General features: G+C 34.6%; 2 long non-coding RNA genes across 2 annotated transcripts; both read left to right on the top strand.

Moving 5' to 3' along the window:
* Positions 1 to 7,111: 7,111 nt before the first annotated feature.
* LOC105672240 (uncharacterized) lies at positions 7,112 to 10,555 on the top strand. The gene is made up of 3 exons (XR_010891589.1): positions 7,112 to 7,705; positions 7,827 to 8,059; positions 8,204 to 10,555. It is a non-coding gene; the product is annotated as an uncharacterized lncRNA (long non-coding RNA).
* Positions 10,556 to 14,893: 4,338 nt separating this feature from the next.
* Positions 14,894 to 15,794, top strand: LOC137001631 (uncharacterized). Its single transcript, XR_010891590.1, has 2 exons — positions 14,894 to 15,176; positions 15,298 to 15,794. It is a non-coding gene; the product is annotated as an uncharacterized lncRNA (long non-coding RNA).
* Positions 15,795 to 21,716: the final 5,922 nt, after the last annotated feature.

Genomic DNA, 21,716 nt, shown 5'->3' with positions numbered 1-21,716 from the left:
AATTTTTCAGTAAAAGTCAATTCTTTTTCTGGCCTAGCAATAACATTTTTTTTCTTAATGGAAGAATTATTTCTGTCGCTGTTACTATCACTGTAATTATCGGTGTCAGTCATATTTGAATCAGATGATGATGAAGTATAATAACTGTGATTGTAAGAATGTTCATCATTATCGTCAACTGTATTCATCGATTCATTAGCTTCAAATAAGTATTCATCTACTGCGATATTGGTTATTGTTTTGCTTTTATTGTTTTTAGAAATCACAACTGCATGTTCATGATTTATACGATCTTGCGATCATGGTGTAAGAAACAAGGTGTGCTCATTCCTCGAATGCATTTTCGTCACGTTCTGCGCAGGGAAGGGAAGGGGAAGCGTGACAAGATTCCGCCATCTTGAAAATCACCAATAGAAACGCGACAGGTTTCGAAGTGCCACGATAAAGAGGTTATACGTGCAGTTTTTGTAGTGCTTTATAGCGTTTTTATTATTTACGTTCGAGAAATAATATTTTAAAATGCCGTCGTGTGCGGTAAAAAATTGCAAAAACAATTCACGAAATACCAAAAATACCGGTATAAGGTATTTTTCATTTCCAAAAAAGAACGAAATGATAGAAAAATGGATAGTGTTGTGTAAGGAAAACGTGGATCCAAAAATCGGTATGTATATAATATCGACAGATTAATAAAATATAAAATTGATAAAATACATTATTAATAATTTTTTTATATAGCTCGTGTCTGCTCCGAACACTTCGATTTTTCGCAATATAAGAATGCTTCGTGGTTACGTAAGATATTGCCTGCTTATAGTCCTGTGAAAAGTAGGAAACTAAAACCAGATGCAATTCCAATTCCAATTGTGATGGAAAACGTTTTAGGTATGTATATATATTTCTTAATTCCATTCTTCCTTGCTGACTTACGTCCCAACTGTATCTCATTTGCCACATAACATATTGAATATGCTTACAGAAACAGATGTTGTGGCACATTGCATACAAATTGCTACGGACTGTGTCGCATCGAGCTCTGCGAATCCAGTCGTATCATCGTGCTCTGTGAATGAAATGGCATCATGTTCTGCGAGTCCAATCGCATCATCATACTCTGCAAATGAAATGGTACCATGCTCTGTTAATGAAATGGCACTATGCTCTGTGAGTGAAATGGTATGTTCTGCGAGTGAAATAGCACCATGTTCTGCGAGTCCAATCGCATCGAGCTCAATGAGTCCTGTCGCATCATGCTCTAGAAATGATGATAACTTTGGTACGTCTTTCTATTATGTATAACTTCTTTTTTTTTTTAGTTTTCTTTTATTTAACTACATTTTGATTAAAGTCTCAAAACGTTCCAAACATTACGTGCACATATTTTGTAATAATCAATAATGTTTAAATTTAAATTTGTGCTTTCTGCGCAAACGTATAAGTACTTCAAATTCACTTTCAAGACAAATATAATTATTTTAAATATTACATAATATACATAATGTACATAATTGTAATAATTAATTTTTATTTCTAATATGTTTTTTCATCGTAAAGGTTCATCGGAAGTTTCTAACAACGCTGAAGTACAGCAGCTGATGAAGGAAAATGCATCCCTGCTTTTAAAAAATAAAGTTCTTCAACAACAACTGGTTCGGAAGAATAAACTTTTTGATAAGATGATGAAGAAAAAATTGCAAGACATGCTAAGCCCTTTTTTCACGCCTGGACAAATTAAAATGATTATGAACCCTAAGCAAAAGATGACTCATTGGTCTCCGGTGGATATTGCGGCAGCAATATCTTTAAGGAGCGTAAGCCCGAAAGCTTACAGGTATTTAAGAAAAACAAAAAAAATACCTCTTCCGGCACTATCAACTCTCCGAAGATGGGTAGCACATTTTGACATGAACGAAGGTATTTTGAAGGACGTCTTGCAAATAATGAGATGCAAAGGTCAAAGCATGACAGATATGGAGAAAGCAACGGTGATCTGTTTTGATGAAATCCATTTGTCAAATCAAATAGCCATTGAAAGAAGACAAGAGGGAGTTATTGGACCTCATAAAAAATGTCAGGTTGTTGTAGGTCGAGGCTTGTTTAAAAAATGGAAGCAACCTATCTTTTATGCTTTCGACAAAGATATCACTAAAGAAATATTGTTTGAAATCATCACTCAATTGTATAACAATGGCTATATTGTTTTTGCAATGACCTGCGATTTGGGGCCATCAAATTACAATTTATTAAAAAAATTAATTGATTTACAAGAAAAGGGCAAAACGTCCTTTCAACATCCTTGTCATGAAGATATAAACATTCATGTTTTCCTTGATGCTCCTCATCTACTAAAATTACTAAGAAATCATTTCATTGATTCTGGGTTTCATATAAATGGACATTTTATTACCTCAGCAGCTTTGGAAAGATTATTGCAAATAAACAGTGCCGATTTAAAAATTGCATTTAAGTTGTCACGAAATCATTTAGACGTCCAAGGAACGCAACGCCAGAATGTTAAGCTCGCCACACAGATTTTTTCTGCTACAAATGCAGCTGCAATTGAGTGGTGTGGTTCACAAGGATTCATGAGCAATTGTCCAGAATGGGCTGCAACAGCTAAATTCTTAAAACTATTCAATGATTGGTTTGATATTTTTAACAGCGTTTGCAAATATGGAAATCATTCTGGATTAAATGGATACGGCGTTAATATTGTGCAGCAGAATAATATTCTTGCTGAAGTCACGTCAACTGTGGAAACCATGAAAATTGGTAATCGAAAGGCTCTGCTTCCTTTTCAAAAAGGAATTCTAATCTGTAACTCATCGTTACAAAACCTCTACTGCGATTTAAGCAACAGATTCAATGTAGGCGATTCGCAAATATATATAACAACCAACCGTTTGAACCAGGATGTTATAGAAAATTTGTTCTCCTATATACGAGCAATGGGAGCAGCAAACGATAAGCCGACGGCACTAGATATCCGATATAGACTTCGGTGGTATGTTTTGGGAAAACATAGTACAGATATTTTCACTGAGGGAAGCAATACCATCGCACATGACTCCACCACAAACGAAACGTGTCTCACTAGCGGCATTGATGTCGACTTTAATGAAATGTCACCGATCGACGATGATGACGAGTTCAGCATTGGTCATCTGATGAATTTTGAAGACCATTTACCTCATGACTATGAAACAAATATTGTTTCTGAAGAAAATACTGCTTGTGGTAAGATTATTTGTTCTTAATGATAAATATGTATTGATTCATGAGTAAATTTAAATATGATTAATTAATATTAAGTTATATTTCAGTAATGCGATTGTACATTAATTTAGCATAATATAGAATTCTATAATTAATTCATAATTTGAAATAATCTAATATACTATTATTTATAAATAATAATAATAGTAATTAATAATAATGATAGTAATGTTTATTATAATAATAATTGTAAATAATAATAGTAATTTTTATTTTTACCAAGGTTCTAATTAACCTTACTTTGTAACTTGTAATTATTAATTATTACTGTTATCAATTACTTACAATAACTTATATTAAGTAATGCAATATATAATTTACACTTTACACTTTAGGCTCATCAATTGTAAAAATAAATGAATAAATTGTCAAAAAAAGTTCTTACGATATTTATATATATATATATATTGCTTTACCACTTGTTACAGGTACAAGTTTATTTACTTATTCCCCTACATTACAAGAACTGGCTTTACTAAATCAAGTTGAAGATTTAGGAAATGCTATAGACATAATTCAAGAAGAAGGCCTTAAATATATTGCCGGTTACGCAGCGTTCAGATTTAAAAAGAAATACAATCATTTAGGTACTTCGACTGAAATGATAGTTAATCCACAAAACGACTGGATTAATTACATTTCAAAAGGAAAATTAATAAGTCCTTCTTCTGAATTGCTGGTAGCTGCAAAAATAATGAATGAAGAATTCCAAAATTACCATGGAAACTTCATTCAGAAGGGTCCTTGGATTTTTAAAACAATAGCAGATATTATAGAAAAAAAAAACAAAAATATTAAAATACCACGGGAGGTATTATTATGTTTAATTCGTACGCGCACTTATATTAGAGTGCGAATTATTAATAAACAAATTTCGGCCGAAAACCATAAAAGAAAGTATAATAAAAAAATATCAAAATTTACTAACTGTACAGTTACTAAGTAATTTAAATGTATTAATATTTTTTTGTATTTATTGCCTCTTACATTTGTCATTTAATTTATGTTAAAATATATTTACAATAAATATTTATATTTATATACATTTTTCAAAAACTTGTTCAACTTGCTTCAAATACCATTTAAATTCTACAAGATGGCGGAAACTTGTCACGCTCTTTTATTGGCTAATAAAAATGCCTGCGCACGAGCACACCTTGTTTCTTACACCATGCTTGCGATGAATGGTCATTATTGGAATTACTGTTAGTAATAATATTCATTTTAGCAGTCTTGATTTGTATTTGATGACGTCGACGTTCTTGTCGTTCAGACAAATCATCTGCTTTTTTTCTTTTGTAGACAAGCACTTTCTTATTCATTATTCACTGTTTCACCGATTCACTTTTTCATTTGCAAAGACACGTCTTACTCTCAGCTTTGCGTAAACCAGACTGAAACAACTGCGCATTTACTTTGATAATTTCTTAAAATTTTCCGAAAATATATTACTTATATGACAATTATATAGGACTCTCGTGGTACGCTCTTCATATCAAGAGACACGGTAGTGTCTCGCGCCAAGTTCACGCGCAGCGCAAGACCGACCGTGTATCTTTACGCGAGACGGAAGGTTCAGATGAGCCGAGATTATCGGATCTCAATAACGGCTGGGCCGATTAAGTTGGTAATAGGCTCAATCGAAAGCGCATACCCAAATTACATAAGAAAAATATGCTTGTTTTTGCTTTGTGTGCTTTATAAATCAAGATATATGCATCCAAAGTCGAGAAATCTAAAAAATCATCATTTTTCTCGGATGTCACGCTAAAATGTAACGCATGTCTTATTGGTCAGCGTCGTCAGCACGCAACCAATCAGAACGCACTCAACTCAGATTTCTAATATGGCGGCGCTCAGACCTGTCAGATCGCAGCTTTGATGATATTAATTAACGTTGATATAATTAATATCGGTCGTAAAATGTATATATAACGTGTTGTGGAGACGAATAAAGATAGTGTATATCAAAATAATAGTATTATTTATGAAAAAAATTTTTTTTTATCTTAAAGTGCAGAAGTGTAGCAAGACATGTTGACAACACTCTCAGTATTCTGTGGTTAGTGGATAGACAGAACAGTATGAAATTGACTGGAAATGATAAATATTGTTAGAACTAATTTAGTATACATAGAAAAGAAATATTAAACTTTGATATTTAACCCTTAATCCCGACGATTCTTTTCGGCACCTTTAATCCCGATTCATGGGTCGCTTTGCGTCTTTGCGTTATTTGGATCAGTAAAAACGCTTTAAAAAATCTGAAAAAATTCATGGAGCTTCTTTCAACCTTCAACTTGAAGTCCCAATTATAATATTTTGATAAAAATTATTTTTTTATATAGTTTGTTATTAAGAAATGGAGGTACCTTACAGCACTTTGAAATTTCGCTTGGGTCGAAAACGACCCATGAGTCGGGATTAAGGGTTAATTTTATTTATTTTGGACAAATCATACACTAAAGTCTCGAATCATGTGCTTTTTTGACAGAAAGTATGATAAAATTAAAATTTATACAATCATACTAATTATCACTATGCCTTATGTGACAATTGTTTAGAGACTTTAGTGTATGATTTGTCTAAAATAAATAAAATTAAATAACTCAAAGTTTAATATTTCTGTTCTATGTATACTAAGTTAGTTCCAACAATATTTATAATTTCCAGTCAATTTTATTACAATCAAAACAAAACAGTGTTTTACCTTTCAAAAAAATTGTTGTATATATTAAATAAAAAAAACTGTCGTATATATATTATTAAAAAAAAAGAAATAATATCTATCAAAAAATTACCTTTTTTAAAAAAAGTTAAAAAAAAGGCGCCAAGTACACGTTCTTGTCACAACTAAAACAAAACAGTATTGTTTTACTTTTCAAAAAAATTGTATATATTAAACCTTTCAAAAAAACCTGTCATATATATTAAAATTTTCAAAGATCTACCGTATACTGTTAAATGCATGTACAATATTTTAATTAATTTATTATCTTACCTATGCAGATTCTTTTCTGCTATAACAATATACTGTAAATCTCATTACATTGCTTCTATCTTTCCCCGAATGTAATTGGTTTGAAGCATTATTGTATTAATCGATTATAATATGCTACTAATTTTATTTAAGAAATACTGTTGAATATCAGTATACCATCTTTACTTTTTTATAATATACTTTACCGGGCAAATTATATTCTACTGCAACATTCTAAAAGTCTACTTTCATTGTCTATACATTTTCCCAAAAGTATTTGATTGATTGTGTTATTATGATAGACTCTTCTAATACATCTTACATATCAGTTATATTAGCACGTTTTAAGCATGTTTATGGTTGTCACTACTTATATAGCTACCAATGTAATGTAAGTTTTCTTCTATTGTAATGTATTATACTCTTCAATTATTTAATGTCTACCATTTCACGTAAGAATACGTAAGATATCAGTGAAGCATAATATACTTATAATTTTTTCTACCTATCACTAAAGATAGAATACTACAAAATAACCAATAATAGCTTATTGCTAAATCTACTAGATAGTCGGAAAATATGAAACATATTGTTTTCATTAATAGTAAATCTAAATAAAGCTTGCAATTAAATATATATTATCTCGATATTGTTAACTACTAAGTTAGTTTATCCTACCTGTGCTATCTGGGATAATAATGTCATTATTTTATATAATGGAAACATTTTAAAAGTAAAAAATATATATGCAACAAAACGTGCAATTACTCATTTAAATGAAGTTATATTTGAAGGATATATAATGTCCATAAAGAGAAACGTTTTTGAATATCCTCACATATCATCGGACTTTGAGATATTTGAATTAGGAAACCGTGCAAGAAATCATATAAAAAGTTCTGGTGCAGATATAAAAAGTAAATGTATATATTTAAAAATGTGTGATAAAAGATATGCCTTAACTTTAATACATTAATAATAAAATATTAATTTAAAATAACAGTAAATAAATGTATAAATGTGTATAATATAAACAAAAATTTATATAACAAAGTGTTAATAATGAATATCTAAAAGTATATAAGTTTAAATAAATATGATAAATAAAATTATAATATATATATATATTAAAGTATAATACAAGCAACTCTAATTATAATAGTAATACAGTTTCATCGAAGTTTAAAAAAAATGATTATAAAAAATGACAACTTGACAATTTCAATTTAATCATTATTTGAATTATGACTTCTATTAGCATTTCGAACTATATCACTATTGTTTCATTGTTTATGGCGCTGCCGCATGCTATGAGCACACTTCCTAAGTCGTATTCAACAAATTCTTACAAAGACGTTTGTTCCTTGCATTTTTACTTTTCCATTAAAATAACAGTAATAAAATCTTCCATGATGAAATTTACTGTAGATAATTGGCTACAATAAAAATGTAAGTTATTTCATTTATTTATATCAGTATAGAAAATGATAACCTTAATTATAACCTCAATTAATGATCTTGTATTATGTTATTACTGATTTAACACATATTTTTATTTTATTATTTTCAGGAATACATTAAAAAAAGATACTACACACATTATTGTTCTTTTCATTAATTCAAAAAATTCTAATGAAGAATCAGTAGAATTAGTTCCGCGTTCATGGTTAAAGTTCACGGATAAATGGCTATGTTACTTCCCAGAAAAAAAAGATTGGTCTAAGGTTGATAAATGGACAAAAATATCCAAGGATCCAAAAGAAGATTGGAAATTATGGGAAGTCATAATATTAAAAGAAGCAAGTAAGCTAAAATTAGAATATCATTAAAATTTATACATTGCTTTAATATTTGTAAAATATTTTTATAACGTATTATATATAACTTAATCTATTGTAGCATGTATAATTTAGAGCAATTATAAATTCATTCATATTACTTTTGTAGTTAATTATGATCAAGGCAAACGTCGACTATAGAAAGCGTATACACACTCAGTTTTATCTAGTACTGCTGAGGAAACAAATGTAAATGATAATCCTGGCATTGTAATTCTTAAAGAGAAAGATTGTTCAACTGCGTTAGATAATATACCATCATATGTTCCTTATGCCTGCATTAAAAGGTAACAGACATTGTATTATTTGACTACTATATCTTCAGATCAAATGAGATTTTCTTTTTCAAATCCAATATTTTTAAAATAGTTTCTTTTTGTGTACAGAATACTCAAATATTGTAACAAAGATAAAAAATAAGTCAAATAATCAATAAAAAAGATTACTAAAAATTAAATTGCTAAAAAATAAAACTCGAATATTTTACAATAAAAGCTACATTATAAATATCCTTGATATATTGAATTTTAATATGATGTTTTAATAAAGTTTTAATGTTATGTGCAGTTATAATCTAATACATCACGTATTTATCTTATTTAAATTAACGAATTTAATAAATTATTTAATTTGAAATATTTAATATTCTAATAAAAAGTAGAGTATTAAATATTTTTTTCTTATTTTGTTTTTGGAAGACTAAATATGCTGTAGCAGAAGAAAATTGAAAAACATAATTCATGTTAATTTATGTTTAAACACTTGTAAAAATAAATCAGCTTAAAAGCAGATTAAATTCAGAAATAACAATGAATTATTTGTCATATAGTGTAATTCATTACACAATATTCTTTAGTTCTATATAGATATATTATATTTATATCAATAAATATGTATATAAAAATGTATAAAAATAAATATGTATATAAATAAATGTATATAAATTTACTTTTCAGAGGGAAATAGTAAAATAACATATAATAATGATGACTCTTTTGCACAATTAATAGACCGATTTGAACGTTTTGAATTAACAATAAAACAAGAAATTGAAAGTGTAAAAAGAAGCATCTTGTACGATTTGCATAAAAACATTAATGATATAAAACAGGCCTCGGAATTATTTCATCTTTTCAGCCGATTCTCGTGGTATATGCCTCCTTTCCTCTCTTCACCGCGCGCGCGGCAGCCGCTAGGACCAGCGCCGCCGAGCGTTAGGAGCGGCGCTATCCAATTAATGTTAAAAAAATTTATTAAAAATATTTTTTTCCTCAATAGAATAGTACCTCATGGGTGACGTGGAAATCTATTGAAATATTTTCACATAATAAATTTTAAAATAAAAAAAATATTTTTAATAAATTTTTTTAACTTTTAATGATCAAGGGAGAAGAACCCAACATTTATCGGATAGCGCCGCTCCTAACGCTCGGCGGCGCTGGCCCTAGCGGCTGCCGCGCGCGCGGTGAAGAGAGGAAAGGAGGCGTATACCACGAGAATCGGCTGAAAAGATGAAATAATTCCGAGGCCTGATATAAAAAATACATTAGCACTTGTGCATCATGTTGGCCGTCCATTGGGTACACTAATAACGGAATGTAAAAAGGACTTAGCAATTTCTTTACCATTTACTATTATAGAACAATTTATACAATTTAATGAGTTATTATCATTAAACGTCGAGAAAGAAAAATCATATGTGTACGAAACAACACGGATCGAAATCAAACAGCGCGCCACAGGATTCGCGCCGCCACTGCGTGAAAAAGAAAAGAAGGACGGTAGGAGGGGAGAATGTGTGTGGGAACGATAAAAACATCGAGATAGACAGACGACTTACGAGTAGTAACAACGTGTAGCGACAAGAAATATAAGATAACAATAAATTGAGTTTTTCCCAGTAACGTATTTAATTATTATCTTACATATCAGAAGTGGGATAGGGAATAAGTACGTGCCTAATCAGCTCGACTTGTGACAACGGAAAAGGTGAGACGTAATTATGGGTCGTCATAAATCGCGTCGCGATCGAAGCAGATCGAGACATAAGAGACGCCATTCCTCCTCCTCTTCGTCGTCGAACGATGGAAGGAAACAAAGAGATCATCGTTTAGAACGATTAGAACGCGTGATGGACAATTTAGATCGATAATCGCACTCAAGAGGTTCGTGCATTCATAGAGGCGACGAACAGATGATTCCCTCGTTTGACCCATCGAAAGACGATCTGGTAATCGAAAAATGGATTGAACACGTGGATGACTTGGCCGAACAATATGATTGGGACGATCGATCGATCATGAGGCTAATACCAGGACGTTTGAAAGGCCATGCACGGCAATGGTATGACGCACGGCCGCGATTGGCAGTTACTTGGGCGGATACAAAAGAATCATTAAGACAACATTTTCGTAAGTCTGTTCCATTTAGTAAACTGTTCAGAGAAGCGGCTCTTTATGAAAGCGCCCCCGGTCAAGCGCTCGGGGACTATTGTTTCCAAAAGTTAAGTAAAATGCGTAAATTAGATGTAAATATATCCGACCGATATCTCATTGACGCGGTTATTGGCGGAATTACGGATGAAAACGTCGCGAGGACCGTACGTTCTGCGCAACATCGTGACGCGAACGAATTGTACGCATATATGACGACATTAGGTAATTTACCAACCAAGGCCAAAAGAAATAAATTTGCGTCGATATCAAGTTCTAAGTATGATCGAAAGAATCATTCGTTAAAGTCACCGAACCAATCGCAAGCTGTGAATGACGAAAATATTAAACCGGGCGATAAAAGCACTGTAAATAATGATCAGGTTAAATCACGATACAAGTGTTTTAATTGCGGAAAGGCGGGTCATATCGCGAGGAAGTGTCTCATGCCGCGTGTAGAGTGTGAACGATGTAACCGTTTGGGACATCGTGCCGAAGATTGCACAAAGAAAAAGGATATAAACGCCATAAAAGAAACGAGAAACATATCTAATTTGTATGAAAGGCAAATAATTGTCAACGGGCATAAGATTCCGGGATTGATCGATACGGGAAGTAGTTGCACTTTATTGCGGATATCTGTCGTTAAGAAATATAACATGGTGATAACGGTAATATCGGATAACTTTTTGAGAGAATTCGCCGGGCAAGTTACGACAAGTAATCGGTCGACACTTTGTGACATTAAAATCATGGACGCGGCGACGCGAGTTAACGCAATAATAGTACCAGACGAACATCTTATTTATGACGTTATTGTCGGTCGCGATTTTCTCGAGCAAGAGCACATAATAAGTATCAAACAGGGAAGTAAGTTAATATTTAGGCAGTTATCAGCGTTTAGCAATAAAAATGACGACGTTGTCGACGCTAATTTTCTGGAAATACGGAAAGATGATAAGATACGCACGGGAACTATCAATAAGGAAGAAAGAAAAAGGTGCACAGATTTGATTCGAGAATTTAAAGACTGCGTTTCGTCCTCGATAAAAGATTTAGGAAAAACGGAAGCTGCTTCAATGAGTATTCGCTGTACATCCGACATACCTGTGGTTTATCGTCCGTATCGCTTAGCTGAAACGAAAAACGGATAGTCAGAGAAATTATTCAAGAGTTTTTGAATAATAATATTATCCAGGAATCAAATTCGCCGTACGCGAGTCCTATTATACTTGTAAAGAAGAAAAATGGCGAACATCGTATGTGTATAGATTTTAGGAAACTTAATGCAATTACGATTAAGGATAAGTACCCTATGCCATTAATTGAGGAGCAAATCGATAAGTTGGGAGGAAATCGATACTTCACAGGGTTGGACTTAGCATCCGGATACTATCAAGTGCCAATGTCGGCAGACTCAATAGAGAAAACGGCGTTTGTAACGCCAGAAGGACATTATGAGTTTCTACGTATGCCATTTGGTCTGACGAACGCACCGGCCGTTTTTCAGCGACTGATGGACAAAGTATTGGGTAACTTAAAGAATTCGATAGCTTTTCCCTACTTGGACGACATAATTATACCGTCCAAAACTGTAGAAGAGGGCATGAAACGACTACGTCAAGTACTGGAAACGTTTCGCATACACCATCTGACTTTAAATCTAGATAAATGTTCATTTTTTTCAGAAACTATTGAATATTTAGGTCGTGAGATAAGTGAGCAAGGAGTCCGACCTGGACAACGAAAAATAGAGGCGGTAGCATGCATGGAAGTACCCCAATCGGTAAAACAAGTACGGCAATATTTGGGACTTGCAAGCTACTTCCGAAAATTTGTTGAGAATTTTGCGACGATTGTGGAACCACTGACGAGACTCACCAGGAAAAACACGCCCTGGGTATGGGGAGACGCACAAGAGCGAGCGTTCAACATTATTAAAACTAAACTGATGACTCGACCGGTGCTCGTAATATTTGATCCTAATCGACACACCGAAGTACACACTGATGCCAGTGCACTTGGTGTGGGAGCTGTGTTATTGCAACAGGTCAACGGTAAGATGGCAGTGATAGCATACTATAGCAGACAGACCACCGCGGATCAACGTTGCTATCACTCTTATGAATTAGAGACAATGGCAGTGGTATTAGCGCTAAGATATTTTCGAGTGTATTTACTAGGCATGAAATTCACGGTTGTGACTGACTGTAATGCGTTGCGAGCGACTTTCGCGAAACGGGATCTATTGCCTCGAATTGGCCGTTGGTGGCTCGAGGTACAAGAATATACCTTCGACGTCGAGTATCGTGCGGGATCTAAAATGGCGCACGCAGACGCACTCAGTCGCAACCCTATGCAACTTTCGTTAGAAGTGGTACAAGTAGACGTAACAGAGGGCGATTGGATATTGGCCGCCCAATTACAAGACGAACAATTATCGCGAATTCGGACAATTTTGCTTAATGGAGAACCAAATCACGAAACGAAACATTACTTTGACGAATACGTAATTAAAAATAACAAAGTATACCGACGGCTAAATAATAAAACCGAGGCATGGGTAGTACCGCAAAACGCGCGAATGCAAATCTGTAGACTATGTCACGACGATGCCGGGCATCTGGGTGTCGAGAAAACGTTGGAACGTATTCAACGAAATTATTGGTTTGCAGACATGAGACGTTTTGTAACGAAATATATAAATGCTTGTTTAAACTGTGCATATTATAAACATACGTCCGGTAAACGACAGTGTAAACTGAATATAATAAAAAAGATACCGATACCGTTTCATACAATACACGTGGATCACGTCGGTCCTTTTGAGACGAGTAAAAAGAATAATAAATTTCTCTTTGTACTTGTAGACGCGTTCACGAAGTTTACGATTATTGAGCCTGTGAAAAGTCAAAAAGCAAATTACGTTATAAGAATTTTAACTAATTTAATCTATTTATTTGGAGTTCCCAACAGAATTGTTAGTGACAGAGGAACGGCCTTCACGTCCCAAACTTTTCGCACGTTTTGCGATCATTATGGAATAAAGCACGTTTTGAACGCTGTGGCCACTCCACGAGCAAATGGCCAGTGTGAACGATATAATAAAACGATCGTACAAGCTTTGGCTACCACGTCGGCTGGGCGAGACTCACGTGACTGGGACTCGCTCGTCAAACAAGTACAAAGTGCTCTAAACACAATTCATAACAAGAGCATCAATACTACGCCAATGCAGGCACTTATTGGTTGCAAAACACGAAGTGCAGCCGAGGCAAAACTTTTGTCCCAGATCCAAGAAAACATACATCAATTGGACCTCAGTACGTTACGCCGAGATGTCGAAGCACACATCAGTCGGGAACAACAGGCGCAAGAGCAGGCGCAGGAGCGTTATGACAAGTCACGCCGAGAAGCAACAAAGTATCGTGACGGTGATCTAATCCTGGTACAAATTACGAGCGATCCGGCAACGGGTAGTAGCAGGAAACTACATCCAAAATTCAAGGGACCATTTCGAATTCGAAAGGTCCTTATTAATGATCGTTATGAAGTCGAGGATTTGCGCGAAGGGCACAGACGAAGTCAAACTGTTGTTGCTGCTGACCGCATTAAACCTTGGATCACGATTCGAGGCGAATAAGTAAACCGGATACTTAGACACTTACGAATTGATCTTGGACAACGTGTCTGAGTCAATTGTTACGAACTAATCTTGGACAACGTGTCTGAGCTAGTTGTTACAACTTGATATTGGATAACGTGTCTGAGTCAATTGTCACGAACTAATTTTGGACAACGTGTCTGAGTTAGTTATTACGATTTGATATCGGATAACGTATCTGGGTCAATCACGATGAACTGATCTTTAACAACGCGTTCGAGTCAGTTATCACGAATTGATTACTGATCATACTATTATGAATTATTTTAGGTTGGCACGACGAGATTTCGCTTGAATCAGTCAAAACTGATTCTAGTAACATGACGATAGTTATTCAATTAACACCCACGAATTGGTTCTAAACAGAGTATTTGGGCCAATTAATACAAAAGTCGCGGTTAATGCGCCAGCATGTGCTCGAATAAAATCAAGATGAGAGGATATCTTCGTGGGAGGTGTTTGAGGACAAACACCAAGGTAGGACGGCCGAATGTACAAAACAACACGGATCGAAATCAAACAGCGCGCCACAGGATTCGCGCCGCCACTGCGTGAAAAAGAAAAGAAGGACGGTAGGAGGGGAGAATGTGTGTGAGGAACGATAAAAACATCGAGATAGACAGACGACTTACGAGTAGTAACAACGTGTAGCGACAAGAAATATAAGATAACAATAAATTGAGTTTTTCCCAGTAACGTATTTAATTATTATCTTACATATGTAAGAAATAGTCATTAAATATAAGAATTAATTATTAAATAAATATGATTACAAAAATATAACATTACATATTGTTATATATTACAAAAAATCATACTGTCAAATCAAATAACAGGTATTGAAAATCTCACAAAAAGTATTTCAACGATTTTAACAGCCCTTCCTAGTAAAGATATTCAATTGCAATATACTGCTTGTGGACGTGAATGCGGTGGACAGAAAAAGAGGAGTTTTTGCGATACGCGAACTTTTGAATGCATAAGAGGTATTTCTTATTATTAGTTATATCTGTCTATTAATTATTCAGTTATATTTGTTTCATGTGCGTGCATGTGTGTGTGCGTGTGTGTAAAAAAACTAGTAATGCAGATTTTTTATTTTTGCAGATGTTCTCATCGAAAAATTTTCTGTAAATGAAAAAGAAATAATATCTAAATTAAGTCGCTGGTTCACGGGAGCAGGAGATAGAGCTGGAGGGCGAAAAGAAAGGAATCGTATAAAGGAAAGAAACAAAGATGGACAAAACAAATAAATTCTACAACTAAACTTTGAAATTACAAATAAAACGATCTTATTTTTCTATATTATATAATATAAATTCTATATTAACATAGAATTTATATTATATAATATAGAAATAGCTATACGTATAATATATAGCCCATACAGCACACAAACGTTGAATCAATATCTAAAAAACGTAGAATTGTAACATTATGAATGTTTCAGCAACGTTGCGAAATATAGATTCAATGTTGAAAAAATATTGAAGAAATGTCTAATGTCCGCTGAATTGCAATGTCTGCAAGACAAGAAACATTAATTCAATATTGATTCAACATTTATTCAATGCAGAATTTATATATATTATGCATTATAATAATGTTTTGAAAAATTGAACGAAATAAATGTTTAAAATTAATTTTTATTTAAATATATATATATATACAGGGTGTCCCGCGTAAGGTGTACCACCGGGAACTGGGAGGTAGATGGGATTGAAATAAATATAAAAGTCCTTTACCGTTTTACGATATTCGCAATAATAAACGAGATATTAATTTTTACAATTGGACTAATGAGAGCGCGTCGAGAGAAGCGCTCGAGCCGCTCGAGGTCTAGCCCGGCCTAGTCTATCATACATTGGCTGCGGGCGGCGCGTTGGAAAGGCAAGAGGGGAAACGCGCCGTGGCTCGGCGCTCAGCTCACGTCTCGCCGCACCGCGCCTAACGTCACGCGTTTATGCCGCTACGCACAATCGCGATTACAATATGTATGTTGTATAATAATGACAAATAACTTATTTAGGGAAGAAAATATAATAAAAGATCGCGAATTTGCGATAAAGTACGATACGATAAAGAAAAAAATTACAATTGTGGATACTGTAATTAAGTTATTTTGTATTTATGCGTTAATTTTTTACATTAACACGATTCTGTTACTTTTACTTTATTATGATATTTATTTGTTGTGTACATTTGGTATGAATTTTTTCACAGTGCAAGGAAACGCTATCGTTTCCACACCACCTTGAGGTAGATAGCTTGGCGCGTTTTTTTTTTAAAGTGGTTTCCCCAGTAGGCCTAATCCACTCTTCTCACACTTCTAATTAAGTGTATGTTCAAAGTGCCTTCCTTGCATTTGCAAACATACTTCTACTCTCCGAGAAATTTGCCGTGTTGCACGGTGCGCCATATCTGGAGTGATGGTTTGAAAGGCCGCTATGATTTCATCACGTACCTCATTTTCAGTACCATCACGTTTATGCTCGACTAAAGCTTTGATATAGCCCCAAACGAAATAATCGAGCACGTTTAAATCTGGCGATCGTGCCGGCCAAACGATCGGACCACCCCGACCGATCCATCTATCCGAAAAACGATCATTTAAAATTTCTCGTACTCTACGAGAATAATGTGCGGGAGCTCCATCGTGCTGAAAAATCAGCGTTTCCCGCTCTCGAAGAGGAATGTCCTCCAAAAGAATGGGCAATTCATTTTCCAGAAATTCTGCATATCTTTGTCCATTGAGATGTGCCGGTAAAAAATACGGCCCGATCTGAAAATTTGCCACAGAAACGTTATGGAAACAATGCAATAGAAAAAAATGTCTTTATTTGCAAGAATATTTACCACTCTGTTTGCAAATATTCCTGCCCACACATTTATGGACCACCGATATTGGAAGGTGCACTGACGAACAGCTTGCGGATTCTCCTCTTCCCAAAACAAGAAATTGTGAGAATTGAATACACCATTCGGCGAAAAAGTTGCTTCGTCCGTCCATAAAATGTGATCGGGAAATGAAACATTTCGCCGACATTGTGCAAGGAATCCTGCGCAAGTTTTATTCATGATTATTATACAGTTAAAAGCGCTATAAATATCAAATAAAAATTAGAATAAAATCATAAAAATACCTTCACAGAAATAGATGCGCTGTATTTCATCTCGTGGAAAAAGTTGCTGCACACGTTGAAAATGGAAAGGATGCAACCACAAAACACGATGCACTGTGGTTCGTGGTATACCAAGTGCGCGACTTACACGGCGTATAGTATTTTGGGGATTTTCCTCGAACGCACGCAGAATTTGTTCGTCGTTGTTGACGTGACGACGCAATACCCTGTCACGGTTTTCATGCATCATAACAACTCCTGTTTCTATTGCGCGTAGGAAACACCTCGTTATTGTGTGTCTGCTTGCATGCCGACGATTCGGAAATCGCTCCGCGTACAGACGCTCCGCGACACGAGCATTTCCTCTGGCCATACCGTAAAAATAAATCATGTAAGTATACTCTTCCGTTGTAAAATTCATTATAAGCGCACTCTAATAATACATTACTAAGAACAGATACGTGCAACAAATGTAAATACGAGAAAAAAACAATTGAAAATATATTTTCAATTATTTTTTTCTTGTGGTCATATATTGTTTTTTTCTCGTATTCACATTTGTTGCACGTATCTGTTCTTAGTAATGTATTATTAGAGTGCGCTTATAATGAATTTTACAACGGAAGAGTATACTTACATGATTTATTTTTACGGTATGGCCAGAGGAAATGCTCGTGTCGCGGAGCGTCTGTACGCGGAGCGATTTCCGAATCGTCGGCATGCAAGCAGACACACAATAACGAGGTGTTTCCTACGCGCAATAGAAACAGGAGTTGTTATGATGCATGAAAACCGTGACAGGGTATTGCGTCGTCACGTCAACAACGACGAACAAATTCTGCGTGCGTTCGAGGAAAATCCCCAAAATACTATACGCCGTGTAAGTCGCGCACTTGGTATACCACGAACCACAGTGCATCGTGTTTTGCAAGAAAATGGATTGCATCCTTTCCATTTTCAACGTGTGCAGCAACTTTTTCCACGAGATGAAATACAGCGCATCTATTTCTGTGAAGGTATTTTTATGATTTTATTCTAATTTTTATTTGATATTTATAGCGCTTTTAACTGTATAATAATCATGAATAAAACTTGCGCAGGATTCCTTGCACAATGTCGGCGAAATGTTTCATTTCCCGATCACATTTTATGGACGGACGAAGCAACTTTTTCGCCGAATGGTGTATTCAATTCTCACAATTTCTTGTTTTGGGAAGAGGAGAATCCGCAAGCTGTTCGTCAGTGCACCTTCCAATATCGGTGGTCCATAAATGTGTGGGCAGGAATATTTGCAAACAGAGTGGTAAATATTCTTGCAAATAAAGACATTTTTTTCTATTGCATTGTTTCCATAACGTTTCTGTGGCAAATTTTCAGATCGGGCCGTATTTTTTACCGGCACATCTCAATGGACAAAGATATGCAGAATTTCTGGAAAATGAATTGCCCATTCTTTTGGAGGACATTCCTCTTCGAGAGCGGGAAACGCTGATTTTTCAGCACGATGGAGCTCCCGCACATTATTCTCGTAGAGTACGAGAAATTTTAAATGATCGTTTTTCGGATAGATGGATCGGTCGGGGTGGTCCGATCGTTTGGCCGGCACGATCGCCAGATTTAAACGTGCTCGATTATTTCGTTTGGGGCTATATCAAAGCTTTAGTCGAGCATAAACGTGATGGTACTGAAAATGAGGTACGTGATGAAATCATAGCGGCCTTTCAAACCATCACTCCAGATATGGCGCACCGTGCAACACGGCAAATTTCTCGGAGAGTAGAAGTATGTTTGCAAATGCAAGGAAGGCACTTTGAACATACACTTAATTAGAAGTGTGAGAAGAGTGGATTAGGCCTACTGGGGAAACCACTTTAAAAAAAAACGCGCCAAGCTATCTACCTCAAGGTGGTGTGGAAACGATAGCGTTTCCTTGCACTGTGAAAAAATTCATACCAAATGTACACAACAAATAAATATCATAATAAAGTAAAAGTAACAGAATCGTGTTAATGTAAAAAATTAACGCATAAATACAAAATAACTTAATTACAGTATCCACAATTGTAATTTTTTTCTTTATCGTATCGTACTTTATCGCAAATTCGCGATCTTTTATTATTTTCTTCCCTAAATAAGTTATTTGTCATTATTATACAACATACATATTGTAATCGCGATTGTGCGTAGCGGCATAGACGCGTGACGTTAGGCGCGGTGCGGCGAGACGTGAGCTGAGCGCCGAGCCACGGCGCGTTTCCCCTCTTGCCTTTCCAACGCGCCGCCCGCAGCCAATGTATGATAGACTAGGCCGGGCTAGACCTCGAGCGGCTCGAGCGCTTCTCTCGACGCGCTCTCATTAGTCCAATTGTAAAAATTAATATCTCGTTTATTATTGCGAATATCGTAAAACGGTAAAGGACTTTTATATTTATTTCAATCCCATCTACCTCCCAGTTCCCGGTGGTACACCTTACGCGGGACACCCTGTATATATATATATATATATAATTATATTATTATTTCTTATTAATAATTATTGTAATAATTATATTATTATTTCTTATTAATAATTATTGTAATAATTATTATATTATTTCAAAAGATAATAATTGTTAAATGTTGTTTCTACGTTATAGCAACATTTAACAATCAATATAGCAAAATCAACATAGATTCAATGTTGAAAAAACCTTTATACTTCAACATTCAACATTGCAATGTCTCAGCGACGTTATTTCAACTTTCTGTGCTGTGTGGGTAGACTATATATAAACTATAATATATATAAAAATTATATAAATATATAAACTTTACCTTTGTTAAATATTATTGGCTATGATACAATTCTAAACAAAATTAGATTTTCAAGGTTTAAGTTTGGTAATTTTGATTTCATTGTCAATGTCATTTGCATATTAGTTTGCATAAAAGTTGTGTCGAAAAATTTTTTCATCAAAAAACTCTTCTTTTTATTTTGAATTTTTTTTGTGATACATCAGTAACAATATAAATTATATCATATGTTCAGAGTTGTACTTATTGCGGTTTCTGAATGCTTCTGCTAAACTAAAATAAATTTGATTATACAATTATTATTTTATATTCGTAATTTTTTTATTTAAGAGTTATTGATTAATTCAGATTTTATAATTACACTAGCGTTAAAATTTTATTGTATTCTGATTTTAAAGAATAAAAGTATATAAAAAGTTAAAAAAAAAGTCAAAATCAACTTGTTCTATAACATATATAATGTTGTACCAATACAGAGTCCCACTCTAGATATATATATATATATTATATAGAAATAAATAATATTTTGTGTATATGTGTGCTGTGTATGCAATATTAGATAACTATAAATGTTACAATATATGTATATAATATATTAAACCAATATTGACTCAGTACTGGTACAACATTGGGCCGATATTAGACTAATGTCAGCTCAATACTGGCATGCAACATTGGGTCAATGTCGATCACCAATGTTGGCACAATATTGGCATGCAACATTGAGTCAATGTCGATCACCAATGTTAGCACAATATTGGCATGCAGTATTGGGCCAATCATTTGAATATTATACCAACGTCGGCGCAACATTATAGCCAGTACTGGCCCGACAGTCGGGAATTGGTGAACGACGCTGGCTCGACGCTGACCCAGCTATAAAACCGTACTTGGGTAGTTACGGCTATAGTATCTCCTTTAAACAGCAACACGCAGCGAAACAATGTCTCGTAAAATATTAAATTATAATTATTATAATAATTATAGCACTGGGAAAATAAATATACGTATTCAACAAAGATTTTCAAAGATTTTCACTGGACTGTAACCGACGGTAACAACCAAGAAAGTGAGCATTGTGTTTTGATATTAGGAATTATATTTTATCAGGAGACGCGGTAGTGTCTCCGGCCAAGTTCAAAAAACGACACTACTAAGTCAGGAAAAGAATCTCTGGCAAAGTTCGGAAAATGACACTACTAAGTCTCTTATCCTGCGCGCACAAAGTCGACTTTTCGGGGGTTTGTAGCAACTAAAATATAAAAAATTTTATAAAAACACATAGTATATCCTTAAAGGCGGCATCGCCACGACTAATTTAAGCCAAAAAAAATTTAAATTGGTCCAGCCGTTTCAGAGATACAAGCGGTCAAAAAGTGATGTTGGTAATGCAAAAAATTAAGAAACGTCGTCTCCTTATTCTTCTCCTCTGTCCGCAGGGACGAATGAAGAATTTACGGGGCCCAGAGTATTATCATTATCATTAAAATTTACGGGAATTTCTCGCACCAGGTGCCAAGAGTCGACGATTTCGACTTCCCCGAGTTGCGCTACGGGAATTTCTCGCACCAGGTGTCAAGGGTCGACGAATTCGACTTTCGCGAGTTGCGC

This window comes from Linepithema humile, chromosome 8 (assembly GCF_040581485.1).
Source record: "Linepithema humile isolate Giens D197 chromosome 8, Lhum_UNIL_v1.0, whole genome shotgun sequence".
Taxonomy (NCBI): Eukaryota; Metazoa; Arthropoda; class Insecta; order Hymenoptera; family Formicidae; genus Linepithema; species Linepithema humile.
Note: the sequence above shows the minus strand (reverse complement) of the source record. Positions and strands in the feature narration are given on the sequence as shown.